Source organism: Triplophysa rosa, linkage group LG14 (assembly GCF_024868665.1).
Source record: "Triplophysa rosa linkage group LG14, Trosa_1v2, whole genome shotgun sequence".
NCBI classification, from domain to species: domain Eukaryota; kingdom Metazoa; phylum Chordata; class Actinopteri; order Cypriniformes; family Nemacheilidae; genus Triplophysa; species Triplophysa rosa.
In genome coordinates, this window is record NC_079903.1 from 19,673,973 (window position 1) to 19,688,972 (window position 15,000).

Sequence of the window (15,000 nt, forward strand, 5' to 3'; positions counted from 1 at the left end):
GTGCGTGTTGTGTGTGTGGAGTGTTTTGTGTGTGGGTGTGTCTGTCTTCTGTGTTTTCAACCTTTTCTTGTTTTTGCAGGTACAACTTTGATTGTTTTGCTTGTAGTCAATGTGTCTCATGTACAGCTGCTTTGTAACAATGAAAATTGTAAAAGCGCTATATAAATAAAGTTGAGTTGAGTTGAGTTGAGTGTGTGTGCGTGCGTGCGTGCGTGCGTGCGTGCGTGCGTGCGTGTGTGTGTGTGTGTGCGTGCGTTTGCGTGTGTGCGTGTTTGTGTGTGTGTGTGTGTGCTGGAATGTCCCTTATAAAAGAAAGCTTCGTTTTAACTGTTTCCTATCATTATATAGCCTATATTCTTTACATATTTCCTATCTTTCAGTTCATTTGTTCCCGTTACTGTACTACTGTAGGCTAATAAATCACTCCAATACAAACTACAGCTCATAAAAACCAACCCAACCAGTCTGACTGCACGCACACATTCATGTTTAGTTAGTTATCTACAGTAAATGAGGACCTGCCATAGACTTCTATTAGCTAATAAAGGCCTATGAACCCCAAATCAACACTGTACAAATGTTCTGTCAGCTCATCTAAAAGCTGTTTTATGTGATAACGTGAATTAACAAGTAAAATATGACTAAATCGTCCTGACTTTTTGCCTACTGCAACAAGAGTCACAGACACCAAACCAAAACCAAAACGAACAAAAAATACATACAACACTTGTGTTAAACTTCCTTTTATCCATTTAGCAGATCCTTTTATCCAAAGCAACTTACAAATAAGAGAGCATCCGTCATTTTGAGTTGGAGCACTCACATCACACAAGTCGTCAGCTGATGGACATCATTTGAAAATACCTCCGAACAAAGCAAGGTAAAAGAACACATTTTCTCTTCTTTCATAAAGATATACCAATGAAATGAGCTCAGCCAAGACTGACCAGTGTAAGTGATCAAGTGTCTATTGATTGACAGCAGGCTATAAGAGTTTGTCTGGAAAAAGAGCTTCAGACTGCGTGTCAATGTGTGTGTGGTTGGCACTGGGGGTGGCATGTTAGATCAATACACATCAGACTGGCCGGCGAGACAGATACCGGCTTCACCAAATCGACATGTGCTCGAAACACATCATTCACCAGCCCACACACACACACACAGATCGTTCTATTCACAAACACACACACCCGCAGTAACATTGTGTTTGTGTTATTGTGCATTTCAAATATGTATTCTTAGCCTAAAACCACATGCTCATATTTCAACCACCAGTGGACCATATTGCTCTCTCTCTCTCTCTCTCTCTCTCTCTCTCTCTCTCTACTCATTTTGACTCTCTATAAAAGACTCTCTTTATCTTCCAGGATTTTCCTGAAAGTATTCCTGCAGCTCAATTGGTTGAGCACTGCATTAACAACAAATGTCACAGGTTCGATCCCCAAGATACACACATAAAGATAAATCATATAGAATACTGTATGTCGCATTGGTAAAAGTGTTTGCCAAATGCATATATGTAAATGTGAAAGCAAACCGCACACGCTGCAAACCCGCTGAAACGCATTCGCTTTGCAGCAGCATCGGCGCTCATTAGAGTGATGCTCCCTTGAGCAATTGTTCTTGACTTGAAGCTTTATTACCAGAATAATTATAACAATGTTAATTAGCTGCTGTGATCACGGTGAAACGGAGAGCAAACGACAAAGACACAAGTAAAAGACGTGACGTTTGTCCAAACAAGGGTGTTTTAATAAACCCAGACACAAGGGATGTGTTTAAAAACTATGGGATGCATACGTAGACGGCAACAAACAATTTACATTTATTTTATTTACACCAACAAAAATACCATGATTTTTTTTATATAGTAACATAAGAGTTGAGAAAATTGTGTTTTTATGGCAATACGGCAGTTTTTGGGATATAATCCAATGGTGATAATACAGCATTTGGGTTAAGGTTTTATGTAAATATCATGTTTTCATACTATGGCAATATTGTGTTTTTTGGGGGGGCATGGTACCACAGTAATGCAACAGTATTTTTGAGTACTATGTAAATACCAAAAGTATATGAAACATTCCATACCATGATATATACTGTACACTAAATATACAATACTAAACAAGGTTTTTACGATACAATACCTCATCCCTACGATACCCAAGAGTGTCGTCTAGGAAGACAGCTAAGTTTGGAGTCTGGTATTTGACATTTGTTTACATGTGTGGCTCCTACCCTGCCAACGGGGCCCGACCTCACAGTAAGAAAGAAAGTCCCCCTCCATCTCTTTCTTTCGGCGTTCCCTCGAAAATGACATAAAGCGAGACATCACGAAGTAAAACAGAAGAAGACAAAACAAATTAGAGCGAAAAACAAGAGAAAACTTTGTGGAAGAGGGGCCGCGGGGTGCGCGAGAGGATCTGAGGGGGTCCCTACAGTTGACACAGCAATGAAGAACATTCCAGCACAGACGGAGAACAAAAGCACTCGCGCACACACAGACGCACACAAACAATGGCACAAACACTGGGAGACGCAACAACAGCACATCAGGACTCCACCCCCCCACACACACTCTCAGAAACGCTCACACACACGCGGAGAGGGGTGCGGATTTTAAGTGAGGCGTCCACTGAGCCCTGGCATTTGGCAAAGACAGATGCTGAGATTCCACTCGCACACACAGACGCAAGGGCTGCGCTGGGAACAGATGGGGGAGGGTCGCCCCACGCAGGGCCACATCCCTCCGTTTCTATGGGAGAACATCGGCATTGATCGGCGACGTGGAGGTCATTCCACCCGCGCGCACACGCACACACTGATGAATACATAAAGGACAAATGACACTGAACAGGTGGACCTGTGAAAAAAAATGTTTTCCAAAAAACATATCATGTAACTAAGCAGACAGCTGTTTGGAACACGGACAAAAGTGTGTGTGTTACTCTACCCTTTCACGGACACACCCACCCCCATCACTTTCTCTCTCTCACACACACACACACACACACACACGCACACACACACACACACACACACACACACACAGTTCCTGGATGCATTTTGTCTAACCTTTCCTAAGATGTGTTTTCCTGTGTAGGTTGGCATTTTATCGTCCGTGCATTAGCAGAGCTTGAAGGCATCACTTTGCTGCTCTATCCAATAACCATCGCAAAAAAAAAAATGCATTAAGACAAAAACAAATATACAGCCAAGTCACATTAACAAGTGGTAGACTGATGTCGACCTTTCCAAGCCGTGCAATAAAAGTTAATCGCGACGGGGGCTGTCTACAATTAAATAAAAATGACCGAGAGCAACATATAAGTAGAAACAAAACTCTGTTTGTGATTAATGGAAGAAAATCATGAAGAGTTGAAAGTCATTGATATTTAGGTGAACTATCACATGGTGTCAAAACCGACCAACAGCTTGTTTTCATCTCTTTTGTCAAATAAATCTGCTATGATCACAATCTAAATATCTGCCGTGTTTCCCTGATCTTCTCGTTTTTAATTCGCTTCATTTCTACAGCTTCTCAAAAGTGGATCACAGATTTCTTCTTACAGCAGTTATATCCTCAACCCCCCCAGCTCACCCCTGCATATCCCAGCCTGGCTCTGTCCCAGCCAGCAGAAACACAACCTGAGGCGCAAAACAGCACAAAAGCATATTAAAACTGATCTAATGACGCCAATGAGTAAAACCATCCATCATGCAGCATAAATGTATCCTTTACAATTCGAATTTAGACAGATTTGCATTTTTACAGTCGCAATAAAGCAATGGATTTCATTACCTATCAACAACCCAACATGCACTTTCGAGTGCGTGCGTGTCGGTGCAAATGCACTTGTGTATATGTGTGCATGCATTTGTGTGTGCGTGCGCGCGCGTGGCTAGTTGACCCCATATCACTTTGTATTCGCCTAACGCTGCCAGTGTCGCAGTTCAGAGTGAGTGTGTGTATCCAATTGATGTGCGAAGCACGCCAACATCATCCGAGCGCAGAGCAGTGTGAAGCCAATCTTATGAGGATGGAAAGAAAAAGTGAATTCAGCACATTAATACTTGAAGCACACACACTCAGAGAAAGAGACAGACTACACACCGTGAACCTTCCACGCGTGGGGGCTTCGCAGCGTGTAGTGTGTGTGCTCCATGGGTTTTAATTAAAAGATGCACTGGGACCCTAGAGAATTCATAGACTTTCATACACACAAGCACGCGCGCGAGCACGAACACACACACACACACATACGGACCGGGGGCAGCCTGTAAATTTACAGCCCTTCCGTGGATGCTTGGGACCGTGCGCGCTTCTCACCACATAAAAAGCGATTCCTTCTCATTGCACCACGCATGCATTAACATCTCCCACACCTACAACAACTTTCTCCCCCAGCTTCACTGTGCGCAACCCGTATGATCTCACACCCCTGGGTGACAATTAAAGTCAGGCTGCCACCGTATCTGTGGTCTCCGTTATGCACTGCATGTATAATTAAACATCCAAAGGTATATCACCATTTACCCATAAGGTACAGTGCACATGGGTCTAAACCCCAAAGCATTAAATGCTATGCATTCCTTTACTGCGGTATAACCTTCTACCCCTCAATGCAACCTGTCCCCACCAACCAGCCACCCATCCAACTTTCACTCCCAAATACAATGAGTTCATCAAAGATCATAACGGATATAAATGATTTCTCCGTACCTATCCTCGTGCGTAATAAATCCGTTCAGGAGATCGAGACGCGTCCGCGCGTTACTTTGGCGTATCCATGAGAAGTTCGTGTCCGACCGCGCATCGGTAGTCCGACCGTCTCTCCGAGTCTCCCGCAACAGCAATGTGCTCCAGTGTTCACACACACGCTCTCATACACACGCACACAAGCTCGGCGTGGGACCCGGTAAGCGCGCGCACGGCTGGGAGAAGTGCGACTCCTGCGGGCGCGAGCATAGCGCAGCCTACCGGACGTCAACCTGAGCCCATCACACAAACACACGCGTTACATATATTGAAAAAACTAATTCATCATTATAATAAAAAAATATATGTAATATAACATTATTTGTTGATTATAGGCTATGAATTGTATACATTGTTTATATATTTCTGTTTTTATGGATATTTTTATTCTTTATTTTAAAGAATCCCATTGTAAATGACATTATATCATTTGTAGTTTATTTTCATATATTTTCTTCACTATATTCCATTTTATGCTAAACCATATCTCCCCCTTGGGTCTTCACCTGTACCTGTGTTCATTCTGTATGACCAAAACAAAATTGCTCCTCTGTAGACTAATAAAGTTTTATTGTATTGTGTGTGTGTGCGTGTGTGTGTGTGTGTGTGTGTGTGTGTGTGTGTGTGCGTGTGCTGATCCACACTGCTTTAGCCCCCCTCACATCAACACAAGGTCCAGTCGAGTGTCGAAGTGATCATCACAGGCGGTTATGGGGTCTTTAAGAAAGGCACGGCAGTGTAATTAATGTAGCCATGATAGGATGCACAAATCAATTTCTATTGTACACCCCTCACTGCCTCTGGGGAGGTGGAGGAATATTTCACACTGGTGTGCCATTGGGGGAATATCCACTTATCATGCAGAGCTGACATCAAACGCGTGAGGTGTGTGTGGGTGAGCGTGGGTGGGACCGTTTTTTTCCAGCATTGTGGTGACCAAATGAAAGAACTGAAATGGCTTTCATTGTAGAGACCCACTGGATGCTCCTGAGATGAAAACAGCTTATAGGCTAAAGAGGCTAAAATTGTTCAACAATGGCAGAAAGCTTCGTAAAGAGGTAGCTAAAGTTGATAAAATAATTTATAAAGAATCAAAGTCAATAGAAATGTATCACATTGTATGAGATAAATATGTACTGTATGTGTTAGTGTGTGGGTGGGTCAGGGTTTGACCAAATGTCTTTAAGAAAATCTAATAACGGTTTGTGTCAAGATTATGTTTAAGGTTAAGGTCTGGAGAAAGGATAGAAAAAAAACGTGTACGTGTGTGCCAGGAAGAAAAATACTCAGACAAGAGAAGAGTGCAAAGTGGCATAGATCAAAAAAGGACAGCGTTGCTTTTTGCACACTCAACACCTTCAGATTATTATGTGTGTGTTCATGTTTGAAGGACGGAGGGTGTGATGTGGTGCGTGTAGAGGTCAACGTAACCACCCTACATGCTGTATATAACCACATGATCTACAATTCCACACCATTACCAGCAGCCAGACGAACATCTGTTTAATGGACGCACGGCATCGATTACACACACATGCACACACACCCGCAAAGCTCAGAAGCACAGGCTTCATCCAAGTGAAAGAAATAACAATCGTTTAGAAGAAATATATTGTTCTTTCTGATGGCAACCGGGCGTATTGTTTCCCGGCTATTTTATGTTTATTATTGATTTTTTCTTGTTTTTATGAAGGTTGCTGTTTTCATTATTGAGACATGTGGATCGTGCGGCAGCCACATGAGCGGGTTCGAGCGGTGTTGATAGAGTCTCGATGTTAATGCCGTTCCGGCCTTTCGCCTTAACCCTTCAGATTCAGAGATTTGACTGCCTGCCAATCCATCGTGTACAAACAGGCCTTGGAGACAAATACAAGCACTGAATCACAGAGCTGCTGATTCCGGGTTTCACACCACAATTACATTAGTGGTGAGGGATGAGATCAGAGAGATCAGAGAGACATGATGGTAAAGATTTTTTTTTGAGCTTATTATGGTCAATATTGGAAATCTGAGGTTTGCTTGCAACAGAGTAGCTCCCGAAAGATGATTGATCAATTATGGTTTTGTAATGCAAACAAAAACATGATAGAAAAAAGATATTGTCCAACACTACAATAGTGGTTATAGTGGTTTTCCATTCAGAAAATAAAAAAGTTTCTTAAGAAAAGTGACTCAGATGCCAGCATCTGACAGACCGTAAAATAATCAATAATCCTTTTTCTTAACATTACGTTTCTCTATATCGGTCGACAACTAAATAAAAACACAGATGCGTTAAAATAAGGATGTGGAAACAGGTATTATGGATGGTTTCATCAGACGTACGCGCTGGCCCGAAGTTAACTTCCAATCTTTGTTTGATTATAATATTACAATTTATTTTAAAAAATTAATTTATAATAATATTCATTCATATTGATATTTTCTTGTATATTAATTGTATTAAATCAAATAAAAAATATTTAGCAGTTATAGATTCTTTGCTGAGGTCTACTGGAAGTTTGGGCCACATAACATTTGTTCATGTTGTTATTGCTGAAACGGTCTGCAAGTTATCTGACAACCACTGTCGCTGTCATTGGTTCTGGTCAATACGTATAGACTCGGGCCGAGAGTTTAATCACAACTGAAAATGTTTGCGACACTCAAGGTGTGAAACACATGCCCCATTGACCAATCACAGCTTATCTTAACAGACTGTTACACTAATGGGCCAATGAGCCGGGCGAGCCGGACTGAGCCCAGCGCTGGGAAACATAATTGCTTTTGTGGAGAATGATTGTTATTGTCACTTACTCATGCAGAACCGTTGATGACCCCCCAGACTGCAGTTAAACAGATCCAGGGAACTCTAGATGCAGTATTGCTCTTTAAAAAGACTCGTTTTTATTTAATCGCTGTGTGTGGCCGTAAGCTAAGATACAGAGTCTGACAACACACGTGCACATGGGTTTGCATTACAACTAGCCTGAAAAATAGCTGACTAGCATTCTTTTATGAAAATTGCATATAAATGATTTACAACGCACTATGCAACTTTGGCATTTTGGGCTGTTTGGGCACCTGTAGACTTAGCTGGATGTCAAACAAGCTTGAAATGTATTGTGTATTTGTGGATGTGAGTGTTTCTCACAAGTGTGCACAGTTGGAGAGTTTCAGTGATGGGCACACACTGTGAGCTGGCTAAGATCTACAGTATTTTGGAAAGTCAAAGACTTTAAGGAAAAGTTCAACAAAAAAATGAGAATTTAACAGCGATTACAGTACTCTGTACTCTGACAGATAAGAAGGAATTAAAGGGACAGTTCACCCCAAAATGAAAATTCTGTCATGTACTCACCTTCGAGTTGTTCTAAATCTGTATAAATGTCTTTGTTCTGATGAACGCAGAGAAAGATATTTGGAAGAATGCTTATTACCAAACAGATTTTCCCCCCCATTGACTCCCATAGTAGGAAAAATTACTTAATTTTTTTTTATTCTGTTGAACACAAAAGAAGACACTTCGAAGAATGTAGGACAGCAAACCATTCTGGGGAACTTTTGACCATTGTATTGTTTTTTACTATGGTAGTCAAGGGGGGCAAAATCTTTCTGGTTATAAGCATTCTTCCAAATATCTTTCTCTGTGTTCATCAGAACAAAGATATTTAACAGATTTAAAAAATGTAACCGCCTAAGCAAAGGCAACACTTTTCTAAACAATGGTAACCACATAACTTAAAAATATAACAAACTCCTCTAATTCTCAAAGATAAATGAACATTAAACCCTAACAAGTGTTTCTCTCTACTGAAAAACACATAAAAAAACACTTAAGAAAATAACTCTCAAAATGAAGTCTTACGCAAAGCAAGCATGCCTAGTTGTAACAATTATATGTTAACACAACACAAATCATTTATGTAGTGCCAACATGAATGGATTAAGTTACATAACTGAACATGAGAAAATCATGTTGTGACAAAATTGTACAAAAATGATGTTGATTTAACTTATTTAAATGAATCAAACTGGACAAGCAGCAAAAATCTCTTTTTTCAGTGTGAGATTAAAGGGAAACTCCACCCAAAAATGTAAATTCCGTCATTATTTACTCACTCTCAAGTTGTTTCAAACCTGTATACATTTCTGTGTTCTGTTGAACACAAATAAAGATGGTTTAAAGAATGTGCAAAAACAGTTTTGGGACACCATTGACCACCAGCATTTTATGGTAGCCAATAGTGCCCCAGAACTGTTTGGCAACAAACATTCTTCCAAATATTTTGTGCTCACCGACATTTCTGGGCGGTCTTACTGTATTTTTTACTGTAACTGACAGTTTCGGCCCCCCCCCAAAAAAAACATGGGAGTGGGAGGGAATGGGAGTCATTCTTCTGGGATTGGGATGGGATTTTTCCTGGTTTTTCGCGGGATTGGGATGGGAATTCTTTTTGGGAGTGGAAAGGGAGAGGTTTGAAAATCCACTCCTGTGTCACCCTCTAATCTCTGATTTGTCAAATCTGCATCAAAAGTCAATATTATTCAAGATCTCACAATGAACTCAAATATTTCTCATCAAATTGACTCAAATCCAGATGATTTTACTTTCACAATCTACAGTACATTAATTTTACACGTCCAGGCTCTTCATGTGTTTTGAGAATTGTCTCTTTTTTAAGCACCCTTTGTACCTCAATGAAACAACTGAGAACTCCATCCCATGAGCTATGAAAGAGCAACATCTGAGCAATAACATTTTCCCCTGGGACATCAGTCTCTCTGTTGTGTATGACTGGAAAATGCTTCACAAACTTCACAAACTTATCATTGCTCAGACTCAAGCAGAGCTGATTTGCTGTATAATACATACTGCTGTGCTTTGATGAAGTTTGCATCATTTTTTGTTTATTACTGTGAAACTGCTTTGAAACAGCATTGTATAAAGCAGTGGTTCTCAAACGTTTTTGTTGTAAGGCCCCCTTTGTGTTGAGTGCATTGCTTTGCGGTCCCCCCAAAAAAGACTTATAATCTTAAACTTAAAATTTTAATTAAACTAAGAAAATATTCAGTTAAACAATGCTAAATCATCAATTCTTTTGGTTGGTGGTGTTGTTAAATTTTTTTATGATAAATATCTATATTTCTAAAATGCCACAAAATCTGTGGCCCCCTGGAACCATCTTGGGGCCCCCCAGGAGGCCACGGCCCCCAGTTTGAGAACCACTGGTATAAAGCACTATATAAATAACATTGACTTGACTACAATGAACTGTTGTACAAAGATCTTTAAAAACATATCTTTTTGTAAAGATTGGAAAAATAATAACTTTGTTTTTTTGTTAACTAAAAGATCACGTCTTGTAGCTTGTGCTTTTATAGACTATTAACCAAAAAAGTACATGTAAACGTTCATGTGAACATTGTCCATCAGTCATGTTTTTGGCATGTCGCAGACACACACGTGTTTAACACATTCGGTTGAAGCTGACAGTCTTTCTTCCATCAAAGCGTGAGATGTTTTCTTCCCACATCAACTGAAAGAGAAATCTTTGTAATTAGAGAGCGTCTGGTTGCACAATCTTCACTTGCGTACACCGTTGTCTCTCACATCAAAGATTGAGAAACTTCACTCTTAAATCTTCATTAAATCTTTTAAGCGACGACTAAAATATATATTACTGTGCTCTGAATAAAAACACCAAGTCAACGTCTGTGAGTTTTACACTGATGAATTTTCTAAGTGACGGAGAGACTAGACTTCTGGTATCCTACGGTTATAATAACCAAAGATAATCCTTCAGTCTATTAGTTGGTCTGGTGGTGTGAATCCTGCTGTTTTGAAGAGGACATCCGATCTCTGAGATTGGATTATATCTCAGGAGGTAGAGTCTATCGGCCCGGGCTGTATTGGTATCTCTTATCCGATTGGTGAAGTCGGATATCAGGCCATTATTTCTGTCTGTTTCCGGCTTCCGATACTATATCAAGTTTTGAGAGCGAGACACACACACATATATGGGCAAAGATAGTTTCCGACGTGCTCTCGATTACTATATTAGATTGTTTTGGCCAACGGAAGATCTTATCTAAGAGGGTTATAAATAGCACCCATTAAATCCTCACTCACAAACGGACACATATGCTTATAGTCTACCGCCTGTTTTGTGTTTCCATTGCGAGCGCTTTCAAACACATCCAAAGGCTACAAACACAAATGAGATTAATGTGGTGAGAGTGTTTAGCAATGCAGATACCGTATAATAAGGTACATACAGTATATACATTACAGTATACATGCATTATTACAGATTAGACCCAAATGGAGGTGTAAACAAATATGTCTTTTATTTATTTAAATACTTAGTGTAACATTTATACCAACTTTCGTGGATTTCTCACAGAAATGCATAGTGTACAACAGGACAACGCTAATATCAACAAAATAAAACACTTTCAATACAAAATCACATGTTTGCAGTCTGTCGTAGATTCAGCAAAGAAATTTCTGCAAACCTGTAGTGACTTGCACACACCTCTCCCAGGTAAAAAAGCGCACTACTTTCACGCACTAATTTTGCACTTAATTTAAAAAAATCGTTTTTACTACTTTTTAAGATAAGGAAGATCGCAAGGAACTCACCTGTGCTATTTTAAGACACCAAGAATAAAAGTACTAAAGACTAAATTTGTAAAATATGAAGTACAAACTTAATGCGCAAAAATAGGCACTTTAAGTACGCTTAAGGCTAAAATACACTACAAGACTTTTTGCTCAGACTTTGCCCAGATTTTCAGTATGGACAGTCTGCAGATTTCATCAGTAAGTGTGTTTCTATCTGAAACTTTCAAAAAGTCTGCAAGTGTATGATGTCAAGTTTTTAAAAAATCTGTTCAGATTATAAAAGTCTTGTAGTGTATTCCAGCCATTATGCACACAGTACACAGTGTATTGGATACAGAGTCACTCCGGAGCTGTATCTTTTGCATTACAGATTAAATAAAATAGACAACAGGATTCGCTTGACATTCTTCGACACACCTGTACCGCACATTTCTGAAGTGAACGAGTCTTACCGTATGCTTGCATTGTAGCAGAATAAATCCGTCCAATGCCGCTCACATCGCCAGAGCACCACCGTCAATCCCACAGTCCACATCCAAAGCATGACGCTCGGCTTTCATAGAAATGGGTTTAAAATGCTCACTCACCGTCGCTCAAAATGCACTGGAAATGCATTGCTGATGAAGTGATCCAGAAAAAGTCATTTTCCGTAAATGAATGTGTATAATAACTTAATCTCTGCACTGATTAGAATGAAAAATAAATACAGGTTTGCTCTAATAACTTTATGTAGAAAACATAACCAAGTTATGGCTTCTATTATTTTGTGAAATAATTTGATATGGTTTCATTTTGAACAAAGTTTAATTTTACAATAATATTGCATATTTTGTGTGATTTTATTCTATGTGTGAGTCCGGAGAGCGGTGGGAACACACTGATATGTTTATTGTTGTGAGGGGCTTGCCATTGTGCAATGTTTAAGAAACACTAGACCTGATGATACACACATATGCATATACGCGCTGACATATATTAACACATTGGGGTCCAAAAGTGTGAGACCACATTAAAAATCTGGGATTTATATTGTTTACACATAGAAATAAACAGAAAATGTTAGGAATTTTAAACAAAGAAAAGATGGTAACAAAGAATGTACAATACATTTTTTTTAGAGGTAACTAATCAACCGTACGACAGGTCAGATTTTCTATCATCCACTGAACCATTCAAGCAGAAGACGCAAGATGCAAGAAGATGCAAATAAGTCATTCTAAATTCAATTCAACTTTTAACTCGGTTTGTTTTACTGATTTGTTGTCAGGAAAATGTGTGTGAAATCCAAAAAGAATGCTCAATAATGTGTTTTAATTTCTGGTCTCGCACACTTGGACCCCATACTCACGTTTTCATATCCGGACCACACACATACACAAACATAATACAATCAAGATGGGCAAAACATTGGCAGCACAGACTAGCTGACGTCCTTCTAATTGAATCTGAAGAAGATTCATTCTTTTAACACTTTGTCTACTTCTGTATTGACGATTAAGAGAAAATTTTTCTAAGTAAAAATGTACAATTAAACATATTTCTGAGCTCCAGTGAGAGATAAATAGAGAAGAGAGATACAGAGAGAGGCGAGTTTGTAGAATAAATTAAGTGTTAATGGGAATTCCAGCTCAGATTTTACTATTTATACACTGATGGATGTACATGTTCGTCAGCACACGTATGATGAACGAAACCAAGCGTGCACTGAGAGAGAAAGAGAGACTCTGTGTGTATGCGTCACTGTCTTATTCAAGCCTTTGGTTGAAAGCTAAGACTGTGAAATAAATAGACACGTTATAAACGGAGAGATAAAAGATATACAGCAGTGATTCAAACGTTCATTTTATCGCTGACATATATTAATGCAAATAAGCATATTTTCGTAGATAAATGAGAAGAAATTTCGCTAAGAGAAGATTACATCTCCGGCAGTTATATCTTCAATCTCAGTCTAGAGAAAGAAGGATTTCAGAATAGACTGACACGGACCACATGTGAGACGCTCAGAGATAAAATGAGCTCAGACATCACAGGAGTCTTATTATGTATAAAAACCACCAAATTAAATTAATGAAGCACTTAAGTGTCTAAATATTACAAGAGGTTCACTTAAGTGTCATGTAAAAGAAGGTCGTGTACATTTTGTATCCCTGTAGTCCATGTGCAATGTTAGTCAAGGTTTCTTGAAGAAAAACAGTAGACATTTATGACCTGTTTTATCCCTTTTACTCTCTTTTAAAGGTGCACTGTGTAAGATTAAGGAGGATCTATTGACAGAAATGCAATATAATATACACAACTATGTCCAGTGTATGAAATATAGCGGCATCTAGTGGTGAGGTTGCGAATTGCAATCAACGGCTCAATCCACCGCTCCCTTTCGAAGCACTACGGTGGCTGACATATGGGGCTAACATGTCGTCAAGTTTTCGCTTCTTTGCTGAAGGAGATAACGTATGTACGAGCAGTTTGTCCTTTTAAGGCTACTGTAGAAACAACACGGTGAATTCCATGTAAGGAGACCCGCGGTGTATGTAGATAGAAATAGCTCATTCTAAAGTAATGAAAACATAACGCTTCATTATGTAAGGTCTTTTTACACCTCTGAAGACATAGATTATATTGCATTTCTATTAATAGATCCTCCCCAAAAAATACACATTGGACCTTTAATAATTTTTTTACGATATTGACTTTGGTATGAACAGGCCTATAGTGTGGTCCAAGCTGCTGAATCCTCAATAAATGTTAATATGTAATGTAAACATGTTTGGTCATGTTGATGAAGATAGAGCTGTGATGTCAGCATATTTCAGAACTTTTTGTTTAGTACTTTGCTTCCGTCCAAAACGCATTCAAGGTACAAGGAAGGCTAAATGAAATGCGCATCCTTCGACATAAATAAGCAGTTATCATCAGAGGTGACCTTTCACGCCAATTAGCTTTTAACATCGGTTAGTGATGTGTCATCGAGCCTGCTTGTGACGAGTAGGCCTAATATACTGAAGCTGCTAAAGACAGAATATCACATTTAGCAAAAAAATGTGCTTTGCATTTTCAATTAATTGACACAGTGCTGTATCAGTTTACCACTTTAGTTTTAAAACAAATCGAAGGAAAACTAATATTCTAGTTTTACTGTGTAATTCAAAGTTTATGTCCCTTTGGATTTACTGCTCAAACTTAACAGAACTGTGGCTGAAGTACCGGAGATAAGTACGGATGTGTGGCATTACGTGCAGTTCACTGATGGCCATAAACATTTCAGCATTCATTTAGATAAAACAGTAATAAATCTTTGGTGGACGGTAAGAAATAAACAGTAGTTGATAGCGTGCGTGTGCCTCTATGGAGCAGATGGCAGATTTCTGTAATTTGATTTGAAAATTGCTCGGCATCACAAAGACTTAGATGTTGCTTTCCAACTATATCTGCCAGCTAAACACGGCTTTTTTCCAGCTGAGTAAACAAGTTTCCTCAAAAATGTACGATCATTCTAAATGTTCCTGACACGTTTGAAACTAGCTTGTTAACTCATTATAAAACAACCTGATGCTGAAGCTGCTTTAGAAACAAATGATGCAAATGATTTTGGGCATCTCCCCAAGACGCCCGCTCAAAATCCCTCAGA

The 15,000-nt window shown here is 39.3% G+C and overlaps 1 protein-coding gene across 4 annotated transcripts in view; it reads right to left on the minus strand.

The window, feature by feature from the left end:
• fat3a (FAT atypical cadherin 3a) overlaps positions 1-4,907 on the minus strand; it is a 119,474-nt gene extending 114,567 nt beyond the window's left edge. For all 4 annotated transcript variants that reach the window (XM_057350397.1, XM_057350395.1, XM_057350396.1 and 1 more), the window contains exon 1: positions 4,727-4,907. The gene's annotated coding sequence lies outside the window, so the exon portion shown is untranslated. The remainder of the gene's footprint in view (positions 1-4,726) is intronic.
• Positions 4,908-15,000: the final 10,093 nt, after the last annotated feature.